This window comes from Hyperolius riggenbachi, chromosome 1 (genome assembly GCF_040937935.1).
Source record: "Hyperolius riggenbachi isolate aHypRig1 chromosome 1, aHypRig1.pri, whole genome shotgun sequence".
Lineage (NCBI taxonomy): Eukaryota > Metazoa > Chordata > Amphibia > Anura > Hyperoliidae > Hyperolius > Hyperolius riggenbachi.
In genome coordinates, this window is record NC_090646.1 from 162380332 (window position 1) to 162394364 (window position 14033).

General features: G+C 40.9%; 1 long non-coding RNA gene across 3 annotated transcripts in view; it reads left to right on the forward strand.

Annotated features, from left to right (window-relative positions):
- Positions 1-14033, forward strand: part of LOC137546607 (uncharacterized) — a 103402-nt gene that overhangs the window by 5725 nt on the left and 83644 nt on the right. For 2 of the 3 annotated variants that reach the window (XR_011026304.1, XR_011026303.1), the window contains exons 2-3: positions 743-795; positions 2150-2226. This is a non-coding gene — a long non-coding RNA (uncharacterized lncRNA). The remainder of the gene's footprint in view (positions 1-742; positions 796-2149; positions 2227-14033) is intronic. The other variant, XR_011026305.1, reaches the window with a different exon arrangement.

Sequence of the window (14033 nt, forward strand, 5' to 3'; positions counted from 1 at the left end):
CATAAAAACAGATGGTTGGAAATGCTGATATGTAAATGCCTAATAATAATACTACTACAACCCTGCATCTCTAGATAGTTCAAAACCTCAAAAACTTTGGTGACAGAGCCTTCCATCATGCTGCCCCTACACTTTTGTACTTCCTGCCACACCCAATCTGGACAGCTCCATCCCTTGAAGCATTTAAGTCCAAACTGAAAACCCTCTTTAGTCTGGCATTTATGAACACCTGACTATTTCATCTGTAACACAGTCCAGCCTGCAACCTTATCTTGATCTGAGACATAACTATGCTTTTTGATTTCTATTGGAGATAAGCACTTTACAAATGTTATTGTATTATATCTTATTGTTGTATTGTAGTTAAGTACATGGAAAACAACAGTTCATTGTAGCAGCAGGAGCACAAGAAGTAAATTAATGAGAAGAGGGAGCAGGTGCATGCAGGACCAGAATGCCAGTGTGCAGCAGAGGGTCTTTAGAGTATCACTTACACTGATGCTCTTCCATCCTCATCACCAGTCAGCCGGTCTCTACCCGATCAAACTCTGCACACCAGATGTAATCATGTGACACCCAGAAAAAACAGGAAATAGAGAGCGTCTGGCTGGTGATGAGGATTATTAGTGGATGATTGGTGTCAGGACACCTTCTGGGGAAAAGACACAGGAAACACAGGTAAGCAACCTCAAAACTTTTCTCGGTTTTAAAACTGCTTTTAAACGCTTTTATATACCACCAGGGCGCCTCTTTAAACCATTTAGTGGTGATGAGGATGGACAAGCACCAGAGCAGGTAAGACTCTAAAGACCCTCCGCTTTCCCCGTACTCACAAATAGGACACAGAAGAAGAAGGGAGGAAGTTGGGCTCCCTCCCCAAAGTCCTTTAGTTATCCAAGACAAAGGAGACAGTCCTAGGACAGCCCACGGCACCCCAGGGAAGGTGCAAACTTTGAAAACTGCTGTGTTAATTAGAGATGATGTTGCTGTTTAAGGGAAGTTGATGGTCTTTGATAGGTCCCTGCTACTGAGCGACTGCAGTGATTTTCCCAATGGGAGCCATGGTCCCAACCAAAAGACCATCGGCTTCAGCTAACAATCAGAGCAGCGAGCAGCTGTGATTAGAGGGTCTGATGTCAGAAGACACTGCAGCAGGTACTTGTGGAGACACACCAGGTGCAGGTCCAAATATTATCTAGACTATAAGATGTAATGTGTTCCTAGGTTTTGAAACATGTGAAAAGCTGTGCCTTGATTTGCCTGCTTACAGTGGTGAACACTTAACAGTCCTAAGTAAAAGTGCTGACTTGGTGGCCAATCAACCATCTGATTTGATACATATAATTGAATTGGGTGAAAATCATTTCCACCAAGACCATTATTTATTTTGGGGCTAAATTGGTCGCATGTATTGATCAGACATGCTGGAGAATCTTAAGCCGACATGTTTGATCGGATGTGCAGCAGTAACGGTGTGCAATAATTGCAGATAGCAATTGTGACAGAAACCGCAGACCTCTGTGCCCACCTAATGTTTTATATCTCCACTGGTGCCCTGTGCAGTTATACTTTAGCTGCCCCACCACCCGCTAGTGTCCTCCGCTGTCTCTGCGGTGGACACTAGACACCACAACCGTTTTTGCGTGAAAACTCGTGATTGCATGTGAACATTTGCAATCGCGAAAAATGCATACGAAAACGGCCGTGACATGAGTTATCACGGTTTAGTGAATCAAGCCCCATATGTGGAATAAAGACTTTTCATTGAGTGCTGTGCAAGCATTTTGGTCCACTTTAATAAGGTTCAGTAGACTTTTCATGCAACTTTCCTTCAAACTACATTAAACAGTAACACATTCAGTGTTATGAGTACCAATGCTGTCTAAGCACTAAGGCAAACATCCTAAAAATGTTGACTGTGAATGAAATTATCAATGTTTGAATTGCATCGTAGGAAATTTAAAACTATTTGGAAGTATTCAAGAGTCACGACGCAACATTATTCATTTGAAAATGATTTCAATAAGCCCAATATACTTGTGATAAATTTAGCCATGCGGCCTGAAATCTGTGCTAAATCCATATGAATGAGAATGCTTTGTTAGCACTGTTTGCCAGACACTAATCACCTGATATATTTTTTATGCAGCATTCTACTGTATGCCGTATGCCTACTATTAATGAAGATGCGTTTTCATCTAATTCCAGATCCCTGGGAGATATATGGTAATTAAATGAGTGCATGTAACTGTGTTATAAGCAAAAGTGAATGAACAGAAACAGCTCAACAGTAAGGAGGAAAGAATTGTAAGGACAGGGAGAAGTCCTATGGGATCTCACTTTTTAGCTATCTGGCAAGGAAATTTGTTAAGACCGCTTTCAGCCTTGTGCTTCCCATTTATTAGAGGGCAATTAATAGCATGAGTAACAAATTGGGAAGTGACTGCTGCAGAACTGAAATACAACTGCAACAGTTAATTCAGCTGGGGAATTAACTCAATATTAATGGCACAATTTCAGCAATTTATCATTTGGCAGACCAGGAAAGCGATGGCATTTACTGAAACTTTTTCTCTGCACTTTTTTTTAATGGATCCTCATGGTGGGAAATGAAATGAACAGCCTTTTAACTATTCATTAAAAATGCCCCCTACAATTTACTTTCAATTAATAGTGATGCGTATACTGACCTATCGTGCTTTATGCAATACTGCCTCCAGGTGGAGCTGCATTTAAATGTTTTCCTTGAGCTATGTCAGGGAATGGCAATATGACATTATATAGATTAACAGTAATAGGTCAGATGACAGCTCTGCTCACAGAAATGCTGTAATACATTCCAGGATGATAAAGTCTGCAGTACAGAGAGCAATAATAACATGTACATTTACTGGAGACAGATAAAACAGTAGCTGAGAGGAGTGTACTTTGTACATCGATGCTTGAATTCCTCAGTATGCTAGCTCATGCCGGAGATTGGGGCTCGTTTCACACTATGGGCTTGATTCACTAAAGCGTGATAACTGCTGCCACAGCAGTTATCACACAATCTGCCACGCGCAAAGGTTTGCGCGCGAATGGCGTTACTTTGCGTGATAAGCGAAGGTTTGCGTGCAATCACGGGCGCTTTCCACGAGAAGTGGACAGAAACCTGACTGTCAGCCCAGTCATGTGAGTTGTGACCCCTTTGACACAGGAGACCAGGGTTCTAATCTTGGCTCTTCCTGTTCAGTAAGCCAGTGCCTCTTCAGTGAACAGACCTTGGGCAAGTCTCCTTAACACTGCTACTGCCTACTGAGCACGCCCTAGTGGCTGCAGCTCTGGTGCTTTGTGCCCACCAGGAGAAAAGGGCAATGTGAATGTTCTGTGTCTTGTCTCTAAAGTCAATCCCCAGCAATCATCCCTTCCTGACCAAGCACAAGAAATGTATTTGATATTGCTAATCAAGGAGCTTATCTTAACATTAAAGCAAGCTCTGCATTTTGAGTTCCTACGCAGATCTAGGGAAACATCTGTGTCTGGATAGAGGCTCTAATTGCCATAATGTGCACAAACTACATTTTAAATAGATTTTTGAAAAATGCTTACATATTATTCTGTTTACCTACAACATACGCAGTTTTTTTAAAAAATATGTTAAAATGCTTTATGAAAGGGTGTTGAACAGCAGTATTATTAAATTTAAGCTAAAATCAGCTTATAAACGAGGGCCATTACACTGTAATAACAATCTGATGAATATCAACATTTTGCTGTGTATGCTAACACTGTGATGCATCAATTCATTACCATAAGCCACATACAGTAATGAATACATCGATCACCTTAGCTGCACATGCCATATGAGCTCTCCCTGTCTCTTATACACCATCAACATGAAATAGGACGCTATTTGTATTTCACTGCTGGCAGATAAACGTAAAATGTGTAAGGAAATCAAGGGCAATGCTATTTAAAATCATGCGTATATTTATTACATGTTGTGTATTTATTGCATCCAATAATATATATATATATATACATACTTAAAGGGACCCTCCACACTGATAAAAAAATCTGGACTTACCTGGGGCTTCCTACAGCCTCGCTAAGCCTGCTAGGTCCCTAGGCCCCATTAGCCTTGTGACTTCAAGCCAAATCATGCGCAACTGCGCATGCGCGGCCCATCAGCATACCCGGCTCGATCACACGCTCATCGCCATAAGCCTCCTGTGCAGTTCAGTCTTTCAAGAACTGTGCAAGATGCTTATGGCGATGCGTGTGTGATCGAGCGAGGTGCACAGACGGGCTGCGCATGCGCAGTTGCTCATGACTTTGCCCGAAGTCACCAGGCTAGCGAGCTGCCAGCGGGACCACGGAAGGAACCCAGGGGTTACGTGGGCTATGGGAGGCTGGAGGAAACCCTGGATAAGTCCAGAATTTGTTTTGTTTTTATCACTGTTCAGGGTCCCTTTAAAGATATCTTTATCTTACTTTTTGAAGATCAAAGAAAGCGGCGTTCCGCGTCATTACAGAACTAAGAAGCTAATTAACCCGGTTACATTATTTTTCTGCCTTTAGCTAAAAGGAAGATTTCCAGCCTACTTCAGAAAAAAATCATCTATTCACATTGTAAAACATCACAGGAACATTGCAGGTGATAGCTGTTAGCACAGCATTAATTAGTACAATTGTATCACAAGAAGAGATTAAATTAAAGCAGTAGTTTTAACAAACGCATCCCAGATTCATCATTGTTATGGGAATTCGTTGTAAAAATCTTCTTGCCTGCAGGAGACATTCTGACCTTATTACGCTAACTTAATTATGCGTAGTTTTACAAAACTAAAAATTGAACTTGACTGTTTGATCCTGTTTGACTTCTGTCCATTAATGTTATGACTTTCAACGGAAAGAATATGATGTTTAGTGTTACCACCAAACTAGCTCCTGGAGGGCTACAAAATCATCATGTGTTTAGGGTTGGTCTTATACTATCAGAAAACCTAGACTACCCGAGTACCCGTCTAATGCTTCCCCCTCTTTCATATATAGCAGCCCCTCTCTTCCATGGTCAGTAACCTCCCTCTGCTATGTATTCCCACATTACATGTAAAGCAGCCCTCACCCAATACATGTAATAAAGGCGCCTGGAAAAAAGAGAACCGGATTTTGCCACTAGTTGAATGTCGGTAAAATTGGAAATATTCTACTACTTAATTCCGATAGTAAAATAAATCTTAATCGATAAACAAAAGTGGGCACACCGAGAGCCCAATATAGTGTAGTAAGCAAAACAATAGGTGGAATTGAAAAGTATATAGTGTATATACTCACAAAAGTGGGTTACCTCCTAGGTAACCACTGTACAGGCAGGTGAGGAGATTAGACCTGTCATCACTCAGGATTAAGTCGCTCTCTGTAGATCAGGAAAAAAAGACATGGGGATCGACCCCTCCATCAGGGGTGGATATTGGTAATATAAGAGTGAACAGAGGTGCTAGCAGGATAAAAGATACTAAAAAGTTTAAAATTTCTCAGGAGGTGGTGGTGGACTCGCCTCCTTGAAGTAGACAAAATACTGTCAGCTTTCTAACAACAGGTTTATTTATATACTCCAGACAACCATGCAATGCGTTTCGCAGGTATATTCCTGCTTCCTCAGGCAATAACAAATAGGAGTACATGCAGTACAGTCTCAAGGTCACGATAAGCGCTTACCGTGACCTTGAGACTGTACTGCGTGTACTCCTATTTGTTATTGCCTGAGGAAAAAGGAATATACCTGCGAAACGCGTTGCATGGTTGTCTGGAGTATATAAATAAACCTGTTGTTGTTAAAAAGCTGACAGTATCTTGTCTACTTCAAGGAGGCGAGTCCACCACCACCTCCTGAGAAATTTTAAACTGTTTAGTACCTTTTATCCTGCTAGCACCTCTGTTCACTCTTATATTAAATCTTAATTGATATTTTACTATGACCTAACCCTACTGTCACACAGAGCCCTCCCTCTACTGATGCCTATCCTTTAACTCTCCCCCTGTCCATGCCTAATCCATAAAGAGAACCTGTGGCGGAATTTGTAAAAGGACCCAGAGGCATGCCATGTGCACAATGACATTCCTCTGCGTCGTTCTATCGCTGCTGCCAGACTCCCCCTGTGCTCTGCTGTCCCCCCTGAAAATATCGCCAGGCTAGCGAAAATCTGCCTGTTGCTAGCCTGCTTTGTTTACCTGAGGCTTGACAATCAGCCTCCGCCACATTGCCACCTCCATTACAGGCTCTTCCAGCTGCTCCCTGCCTTTGCTAGCTTCCTCCAATCAGAAGCCAAGCCGTGACCCAGGAAGTACTCCTAGTTCTGCTTAACCTTTAACCCACAAGCCCCCCCCCCCCCCGCCCCTCTGTGGTGCTTCACCTATAAATCAGCCCCCCCCCCCCCTCATGGTGCCTAACCCTTAACCCTGCCCTCTGCCGCAAAGTAACAATTAGGGGCAATGCCTGAAAATTTGGATGCCCAGAGGCGCCCAATAAAATAACAGGTGAGAGGGCAGCCTATCACCACACACTGTCACTAAATCCCTATGAAAATTTTCAGAATTCTCACTTTCCTTCCACAAAATCCATGTAGTTCACCTCAGTCCATAAAAATTGTTTTATCAGCTTTGTAATTGCGGGGGGCACATACTTAGTGCTTATCTCAACTCAAAGTTCACCAATTTAGCACTGCTTAATTGCTAAGAAGCTTTCAGTATCCATTTTATTAATGCTGATTTTCATTTGAATACCAGCCTGTATGATAGTCATACAGTACACAATACTTTTAATAGATTATATGGTAGATTTAATATAAACATTGATATTATTGGGATTCTATTAAAACTATATCAATTACAATTAATATAATTGAAACTTCCATTAAATATTGATTGGATTTGCCCATTCTTTGCCTGATTGATGGAAGCAGTGGTACAAGGGGACACCAGCGACGTCTACGCAGCTTTATACTGAAGCAGTCAGAGCAAAGCTAACAGCTGCTATGATAAATATTAGAAATATTTTTTGCTGTAAACTTGTCTAACACCTATTAGTGCAAAGTGGTAGACCAAGAAGATATTAATTTTTGACATGATCTACCACAAATTGTATAATGTAGGCATGGCATATAATAAATCAATGCTGTACAACCCATAAATTGCTGGACTGCTACAGGAAGTGGGAGTGCAGTAATACTAGATGTATAATGGACTTTGGCCACAAGATGACATAAAAATATGATGTTCATATCAGTTCAATATCACTGATATTCTTTACAGTTAACATCTATAAAATAAATGTGAAATCAGGTTTTTTACGCTTTGCGATAGGTTTATAGCACATGGGGCTTGAATCACTAAAGCGTGCTAACACAATTAGCACGCCTAAAAGCTTTGCATGTGCAAACTAGGGTGCTAAGTAATTTGTACAGGCAAAGCTGTTACAAAAAATCGCACCGTCCGTGTGCAAAGTACGCTTATCAGACTATTTTGCACGCGGACTGTGCAACGTTTCGCGCGCAGCGCTCAGCACTAAACATTGCGCACATATTAGTGCATGCAAAGGTACTTTGCACATGCTAAGCGGCTTTTCACTGGCGTGCTAACACTTAGCACGCTTTAGTGAATCAAGCCCATGGTGTAGTTGTTAGACGGCAAAATGAAAGTTAAAAAATTGTTTTCATGTTTAAATATTATTTGAATGTTAAGACATCTTTAAATATTATGGAAATGCTACACAAAGTCTTATTGTTAGTAACAACATTATTAGTTAAACTGCGGTATAGTAAAGCAACCACAAGATGTCACTGTAAAATGTAAAGTGCTGTAATGATCTCTATGGTATTGTGATGTTCCTGTATTTATTTTGCGTTCCTCTCTGTTCTAAGCAAGCTGCATTGCCTGATGGTGGTGTATGTTTTATCCCTATATGATTTTCTTCAGTAAAGTGTTCTAACGTGTTATACTAGGTCCTTATCTGCATGAACAGACTGCTACATCAAGTCTACGGGATTGATTCACAAAACAGTGCTAACTGTTAGCACGCTGTGAAAAGTGCTTTGCGTGAAATTTCGTGTGATATTGGTTATCGCACACAAAAATTTACGTTCGTTCATTAACGCAATTTTTCACGCGTTAAGTGTTGCGATTTTGAGTGAAAAAAAATCGCGTTAACGCCAGAAGGCAAAATTTTGCACGCGATAACCTTTTTTCACACGAAACCCGGTTTTCACGCGGAAATGCGCTAAAACACGCGAAAAGCTGTGCAAACAGCCATGCTAACAGTTAGCACCATTTTGTGAATCAAGCCCTATGTGTAACTGTGTATACCTTTGCAAAATTGCGATCTTTAAGAAATATCTTTAAAATTAACCACTTTACCCCCCGTGGTACGGATTTCTCCTTCCCTTTTTCCACCATTATAGAACCAAGGGACGGAGAAATCCGTACCTCCCGCGCTACCGCCGCTGTCCGTGCTCCCGCCGCTCGTGCACGCTGCCGCTTGCTTGCCCGGAGATCAATGCACCTGAAAATCAATTCCCGTTCGTTGATCTAAGCCCCCACAATGATCTGCTGCTTCTATGAGAAACAGCGCGATCATTGTGATCTTCCCAGCCTCATAGTGCTTCCTGTAAGTGTCCTTCCGGCCGCTTACAGGTCGCATGAACACAAACTCACTGTGGCCATCTTGTGGCCAAATAGTAAAACTACACCCTAAAGCATTTTACATATACAAATACATTAGTCTTACACAATAAATTAACTCATTACCTCCCACACTCCCCAATTTTTTTTTTGTAATTAAAAAAAAAATACAATAAAAAAAAACATAAATAGTTACCTTAGGGACTACACTTTTTAAATATTTATGTCAAGAGGGTATAACACTGTTACTTTATAAACTATGTGCTTGTAATTAGGGATGGATGCAAAACTGAAAAAAATGCACCTTTATTTCCAAATAAAATATTGGCGCCAAACATTGTGATAGGGACATAATTTAAATGGTTGTATAACCGGGACAAATGGGCAAATACATTTCATGGGTTTTAATTACAGTAGCATGCATTATTTAAAAACTATAATGGCCGAAAACTGAAAAATATTATTTTTTTCCCAAATTTTTTCCTATTTTCCCATTAAAACACATTTAGAATAAAATAATTCTTGGCATAATGTCCCACCTAAAGAAAGCCTAATTGGTGGCGAAAAAAAACAAGATATAGTTAATTTCATTGCGATAAGTAATAATAAAGTTATAGACGAATGAATGGAAGGAGCGCTGAAAGGTGAAAATTGCTCTAGTGTTCAAGGGGTAAAACCCCTCAGTGGTGAAGTGGTTAACTCCCTTAAACCAGCCCCGTACAAAAGTAGAGTGCATGTGTAGTACCTGTTTACCTGTATTTTCTTAATATGTTTTTATTTAGCACAGCCCCGATAGGTGCAAGAGAATAATCGCTGTACTGTGTAATTGGTTTTTGTTAACCTAATAAAACTATTTGAAACTAAATCCCTTAAACCAGCAAACACATGGAATTATAAATTGCCGTATGATGGATTTTTGTACTTTCCGTCTCCATTTGGAATTTGTTTTCTCTGTTTTAGCCTCTTCCTTGGCTCCATTGCAGTGTGTGAGAACCTCCAAGCAAAATGCTTAACTCTAAGGGTGACAATGTGACACTGTGGGGAGGGGGGTGATGACATGAAAAGGGGGAAGGGGGGACGGGAGAGACAAGCTTGTTACTGGGTGGGACATGGGACCTCTGCATGACACTTACAGGGAAACTGGAAAATGCCTCACACTAAGTAGGAACCAGGTACATTTTTAAACAATAGGAGTGTAACTGGTGAAAGGCTGACAAAAAGGTGACTTCCTGAAAGAACAGCATGTGACTAATAGTAAAATGACACAAGAGGGAAGGGGGAGGCATGAAACCAGGGGCAACTGCCTGTGGGGTATGCCTGACACTACTGGTGGTGGGTGGGGGATCTGTAAGGGGTCAACATTACAGTATTGTGTGTCATTTAATTATATAGACCAATCATCTTCCATAGCCTTATACAGAGAACAATACAGACAATAGGGGGGAGCATAGATACGTAGTACAATCAGCAAGTACAAAATACATGCATAGTTGATGCAAGGTTTGAAACATCCCCAACACTGGTATGTATTCATTTCATAACGTACTATACTCCACCACAAACCGGAAACACTAGTGGCAGGACTGTGCCCTTGCAAGTTTACAATATAGAGGTTAGTAAACTGGAGACACTAGGTGAGGGGATGAAGGGGCTAGTGGATATTGCAGTGAGCCTCCATTTATGGATATAAAAAGTTAGAAGCTGGGACTAACTGACATTATGCGGGAGGGTCAGTATTAGGAAAGATGGATAGGCAATCCTTTCACTATTTAGCTGGAGAGAGTGGAGGAAGAGAAGGAGGGAGAGTCTGTCACTACTGGGGTTACTCCTGGTGGAAAGATTACATGCCAAGCAATAATGAGTATATTATACGTCTGACACTAAGAGAATACTATCACTGCAGTGGGAATGGTGAGGAAGATGATCTGCTTGTTATGGATAATGAATGCCTCTAATTAATAATATTCACCTGTCTTTTGTATTATTTGCCTGTGAGTTATACAATCTACAGCTCATATTGTATCTTTTTCAAATATATTCATATTTCTCCTGTCTCAATTTTGAAACAAGCCAATGTTAACAATGATGATTATTATTTATAATGATAATTTACAAGCCATCAGCTTTATATGTGTGTGTCTCTCCACCCTGATATGATTGGCCGTGATTGGCCATGGTGCTGATTGGATGGCACGCACTCCTGCCCCACCAGCTAGTTATTAGTATTGTGCATTTAGATAACACAGAACAAATGACATTGCATATTTTATATAACTGGCTGTACATAAAAAGCCCTAAAGCCAACTACTGGCATGTTAGTGTCAAAGAGTTCAACTGCTATTATTTATGGGTCTATAAAAGGTAAATACAATTTATAACTCACAATACTGCTGTTGTAATTCTGGATGGTAATATATCAACTGAACACTTCTCATTAGCATTGCTCTCAAGTATTTACTTTTTTACATGAATTCTCTTAAATGTATTTGTTTGTCAACCTTTCTCTTAAAGGAAACCTAAAGTAATTGAAAAGGCCAGTTTAACTTACCTTGGGCTTCTACCAGCCCCCTGCAGCCGCTCTGTGCCCACGCCATCAAAAATTGATTTTACGGTCCCCCGCAGTGACCCACTTTAATTTCCAGTGACTCAGCAAGTTGATGGCCACTGAGCCGGCATGGCCTTTGCCACGTGAGTCCTCTGTAATGCCTAGAGTGTCCTCAGCATGCGCAGTATGAGAAAATCTCATATTGCGCATGTGCAAGACACCCCGGCGACGGTAGCGTGATCGAGGACGCATGGAACCAGGGCCACACAGGTGCAGTGGACATCGATTCACAAAAATGGATCACGGCAGGAAACCAGAGGATCGGTTTGTCATGGCATAGGCACAGGGCGGCTGCAGGGGTCATTAGAAGCCCCAGATAAGTTAAACTGGCTTTTTTCAATTACTTTAGGTTTCCTTTAACATAGCATACAGATAAATTATATAATATAATAAGTTTCTGGGTTTTGCAATCCAAACCCACTTCCTCAGTATCAATAAGAGTCCTTACAGGCACTCCTAGTCATATCAGCTAATATTATTAATGCTCTATTGACTTGCGGAAGGCATTTTGACTGATTTTCATCTATCATGTGTACGGGGCTTAAAGCAAATTGAAAAAAAAAACAGATTTACTTACCTGGGGCTTCCTCCAGCCCCTAAAAGCCTATGTGTTCCTCGCTGAGGCTATGCTCAGGTTCTGGGGTCCCCTTTTTTAATGGCAGCTAACCTGGCGGTAGCTTCTGCGCATGTGTGGGTGCGTGGCCCCCCCACTAGGGGTGAGTGTAAAGTTCTGTGTGGGAAGGGATAATGCGTTTTTACACTGGTTTTCATTGCCTCCATGGGGATCCGTATATGTAAAAAGAGAACCGAGAGCCCAATATAGTGTAGTAAGTATTGACAATTGGGTAAATGAAATGAGTATAATATATACTCACAAACCAGGGTTACCTCCAAGTAACCACTGTACAGGCAGGTGAGGAGATTAGCCTGTCCTCACTCAGGATTAAGAAGTCGCTCTCTGTAGACAGGAGAAAGTAAGGGGTATTCCCCTCCACCAGGGGTGGATATCAATTACAACGTAATGAAGAACCGAGGCGCCAACAGGATAAAATCAATTATTAAAAAATAGGAGTACACACAGTACAGTCTCAAGGTCATGATAAGCGCCTCAGAGGCGCTTATCGTGACCTTGAGACTGTACTATGTGTACTCCTATTTTTTATTGCCTGAGGAAGCGGGAATATACCTGTGAAACGCGTTGCAAAAACCCCTGGAGTGTACCAATAAATTTGTTTGTTTTGAATACACAGTTTTTGTGTCTGCTTGCCGGGGGTAAGTCCACCACTGCCTCCTAAGCAATTTTAAAAGTTTTAAGAATTGATTTTATCCTGTTGGCGCCTTTGTTCTTCATTACGTTAGAATTGATGTTCACCCCTGGTGGAGGGGGATACCCCTTTCTTTCACCGGTCTATAGAGAGCGACTTCTTAATCCTGAGTGAGGACAGGCTAATCTCCTCACTTGCCTGTACAGTGGTAACCCTGGTTTGTGAGTATATATTATACTTGTTTCATTTACCCAATTGTCAACACTTACGACACTATATTGGGCTCTCGGTTCTCTTTTTACATATACGGGTCACCATGGAGGCAATGAAAACCAGTGTAAAAACAAATTATCCATTCCCACACAGAACTTTACACTCACCTTGTATGCCAAAGCATAATGCCTAAACTTCCTGCTCCTCCCCTTAGGGTTATCTTTGTGGACTTCCTGTTTATTGAGCAGGGCTAAAAATATGCCTTCCTAGTGGTTATTTCAATGTGGAGGACCTGATATTGACTTTGCAGGAGCACCCAGAGCTCTATGACAAACGACATGCTTGGTACAGTGATCAGCACCATTTTCGATACTGTATGACATAAGGTAATTACATAATGATTACATAGTGCATTGTCCAGGCCTTAAAGAGACACTGAAGCGAAAAAAAAATTATGATATAATGATTTGTATGTGTAGTACAGCTCAGAAATAAAACTTTAGGCGCAGAGACATAAGTCTAATGTTGTTTTCAGTACAGGAAGAGTTGAGAGAATCCAGTTGTTATCTATGCAAAAAAGCCATTAAGCTATATGACTTTCAAAGTCCTAGAGAGCTCTGAGTTCTGAAGGTTGTTATCTGAGCTTTCAGTCAAGGAATTTATTTTTCTCTGCCAGAGGACAGGTCAATAGTTCACAGCCTTCTCTGTAAAAACATTTAGAATGCTTAGTGTTGTGTAAAATGCACATATTAGAGAATGATGCAATGTTAGAAAAAACACTATATACCTGAACATAAAAATATGAGAATATTTTCTTTGCTACTAATCTTCTAGTAATTATCCGTACTACATAACCAATTCATTATATCATAATTTTTTTTTTGCTTCAGTGTCTCTTTAAAAGGTTAAACTATTGATTGGTAAAGCAGGAGTGGGACCAGTCCCACCTCTCCTTCCTTTCCTTTTGGATCAAACAAAGCACAATATTATAATAAAAACACCAGTGTCAGACTAAGAGGTGGTAAAGCTCCACTTGTTGGCCAAGCAGCAGTAATCAGGTGTTGCTGCTCACACTGAAGACTTGCTACAGGTCTCTATTTGGAGTGGTCACTCAGGGTTATTGTTGCTTGGCCACCAGGTGGATTTCCTCAGCTTTTCCACCTCCCAGCCCGACACTGAAAAACACCCATTTAAAAGTACACAATTTTACCACGCATTTAAATGGACTGGAAATGAGTCCTACAATTGGCAAAAAATAGTGAAAAACTGATCCACTTCCTAGTAAAAAACGA